The sequence below is a fragment of the Gavialis gangeticus genome, unplaced genomic scaffold, assembly GCF_001723915.1.
Source record: "Gavialis gangeticus isolate Ggan-Ray unplaced genomic scaffold, GavGan_comp1, whole genome shotgun sequence".
In the NCBI taxonomy this organism is placed as follows: domain Eukaryota; kingdom Metazoa; phylum Chordata; order Crocodylia; family Gavialidae; genus Gavialis; species Gavialis gangeticus.
The window spans coordinates 16,033,810-16,037,051 of record NW_017728995.1 but is presented as its reverse complement, the minus strand read 5'-3'; positions in this window follow the sequence as shown (position 1 = coordinate 16,037,051).

Below are 3,242 nucleotides of genomic sequence, written 5' to 3'. Positions count from 1 at the left end.
AAAAAAAAAAAAAACAATGAAAGAAAGCTAAGTCCTGACTTTTTTGAGAAGCACCTTGAGTCCGCCAAGGAGCATGTCAAGTCTAAAAATGTTGAGAACCACTGATCTAGACCATTAACAAAGGGATTCAGAGAGGGAAAAATCTGACACAGAAAAATCTATAACCTGAAATAAAGCAGAATGTTACAACTCACCTCATTTCAATAAATATTGAATCCTATTGTCAGATGGAGAATGATACACAGGAATATGAAAACAGATAGGATCCCTTCAAAAATTGATGGGGGTATTATCTTTACAGAAAAATAAATGATCTTCTGAATGTTGATTGGAGTCTCTCCAGAACAGAAGTCTTTTTCTTACTCTGTATACCCGCTTCTGCAAAAGCTTCTGCATATACTTAATTATACTCCACTAGAACTACAAGCAGTGCAGAGTGGAGGGTGTTTAAGTTTTTCTATGTATCTGGACTTCGCTGCGTGCCACATTAGGCTGGGAAGAAAAATTTTCCTCTTTATATTGCTATACCCGTCAGGGTTTTGTTTTCTTTTCCTTCCTCAGAAGCATTGGGTATTGGCTGCAGCCAAGGCTGGGGATTTGGACTGGGGGTGTTGATGCTCCTGCTGGGAGAAAAAACCCTGCAGAACTGGAGTTCCTGGCTACAGGGTCTTGCTCCTCCAGGGTCAGACCAACTGCCACATTTGGGATCAGGAAGGTATTTTTTCCGAGAGTCAGATTGGCATGGACTATGGGGATTTTTGCCTTCTTCTGTAGTATAGGGCCATGATCCCTTTTCTTATCTTTCTCAGGTATAACTACTTCCTGTTCCTGCAGTGGCAGGACATTGTCAGTAGTGATAAGTTATAATTCCTCATCACTGTAGTGCTAGAAGTTATAAAGACACTCCCTTAGAAGACTATAGAAGCTGGGAATTGAGGTGGTCTCTCAGTAGGTTAGTTGGAGAGAGACCAAGAATCTGCAGAGGTTGCCTGCTGCTCTGCATTCTGGATTTCCCTTCTGTAAAATGGCTTAGACAGGGATGATCCTGCCTCGAGCAGGGGGTTAGACTGGATGACCTGCTGAGGTCCCTTCTAGCCCAGCTGCTCTATGATTGCAAATAGCTGATAGTACAGTAGGACATATGTCTACACCTATGCTTGTGCTCAGCTCAGTGGGGCTCTCATTTGGGCTCCCAGCACTACCATAACAGCAATAAAATAATAATAATTACACAGAACCACATTAAACACATTCAGGTTGCAATATCAAGTGTTCATAGGTTAGAAAGCTGGTGCAACCTTATTTTGGAGACCTTGCCTCCACTGATTACCATCTGTTTTTCTCTCAGGACACCCTAGTTGGTAAAGAATTCATACGTATCTTCCTAATTAAAGCTGAGATGCCATACTGTAGTGTATGGTGTTTAAAATCTGCACAATATGATATTGTTCATTTTCTACCACCTCTTTTATAATACTGATCACCAGCATATCTGAATGACTCATGAAAATTTACAGGGTTCCCCTGAGCTCTGATGACCATTTTGAATTGAGGCACAGAGAGGTCAAGACCAAAACTATCCACTTATTTTGTGTGTTCAATTTGAGCTACCTATGGCCTGATTTTTCAGAGCGCATATGGCCCTTTCTATGTTGGTACATTGTTCCCAGAGCCTTCACTTAAAGGTGCAAGTGCTCAGCACTTCTACAAATCAGGCCCTATTTGGTTACTTAAGTTGGACATCCAGAAAATGGTGGTCTTCTGTGAAAAGTCAGGTTGAATTGACTTTTCCCAGTACCAAATACAATATCATTGGGAGAGACAAGAAGAGAATCCAGTTCTCCAGTGCAACATTCAATTTCCATAACTAAGAAACTATCCCTGTCTTTTTCATCAGACCCTTCTTAACAAATAAGGTCAAATTCCTTTAGCAGAAAATTTTGATCCATACCCCAAGCACTATCCACCCTGTATGTTGAAAGAGGCAGGGATCCCTGGACTGCTTGTGTCTAGAATCTGGATTGTTCCTACACCACACATAGATATCCAACAAGTGAGGCAGCAGCATGTGCCCTGCCACCAAGTGCTTGTCTCCTATCTTAACTTTTGGCAAGAAAATCAATGGCTGCAAATTTTGTAGGCTTGGGGGCAATCTTAATCAGCTGCTCCTCTAGCTGGTTCACTGATGGGCATGAGTTTCAACAGTGTTCTCCAAGAACATCTAGGCAGGCTTCTTTCTCCTACTCTGCTGAAGGAGAAGTAATCACCATTCTTCATTGTACCTCCATGCACTGTTGCACACCATGGGTCACTCTGGTAAAATGCATCTCATTAATTAATATGTTGGCAAAAGGTTTTATCCCTAGTCAGAAACAATTAGGAAGCCAAATGTGATAAAACCAACAGAAGGAGCATAACCACAGGAGAATCCCAGTAAATCGAATGAAAAAAAGTAAAAACAAAACAAAACAGAAAACCCCAAAGATCAGCAAACGGTCATGTGCCTCACCTAAAGCAGTGCCAGAGCTGCTCCTTATGGTGCCACATGGCAGGGAATAAGTTTTCCATAGCCCAGTCTTCAAACTCACATCTCCTCTCTTAGTCTTTTATAGTCTCATTGGCCGGATCCAGATGTGCAGGCACGTGTGGTTTGTAGCACGGCTAACTCTTTGTGGCAGCATCACAAACTAAATGTTAAACTGTGATCCACGCTGCTAATTTGCAGTGTTGGGATAAAATTTGCTACCTGGATTTCACAGTAGCAAAAAAAAAAAAACACCCAACCCAGAAGAAAAGGCAGCACAAAGCATGCCATGTCCTGGGACAAATGTGGAGATGGCGGGCCCAGGACTGCCTGCTTCCCCATCTCTGCACATTGAGGAGCTGAGGTACCCTGTGCCCCAGCCAGCTGGGGAGCAGCAGATGGTGGGGTGGGGAAATGGGCTTACTGCTTCTGTCTCTGCATGCTGCGGAGCCCCCATGCTGAGGCATGTGGAGATAGGGGAGCAGACAGTACAGGGCTGCCTGCTCCTCTGTCTCAAGGCACTGCACCCAGGAAGTGGCTGGCTGGGGTACAGGGTGCCTCAAGATGGGGGCTCTGCAGCCTGCTGAGATGGGGAAGCAGGCAGCTGCCTGCTCTGGGCTGCCTGCTCCCCACATGCCACTCCTTGGCCAGCTGGATCACCAAGGTGCCTCACAGTGTGTGGAGGACTCCACAGCATGGGGCAATTGGGGGGGGGGGG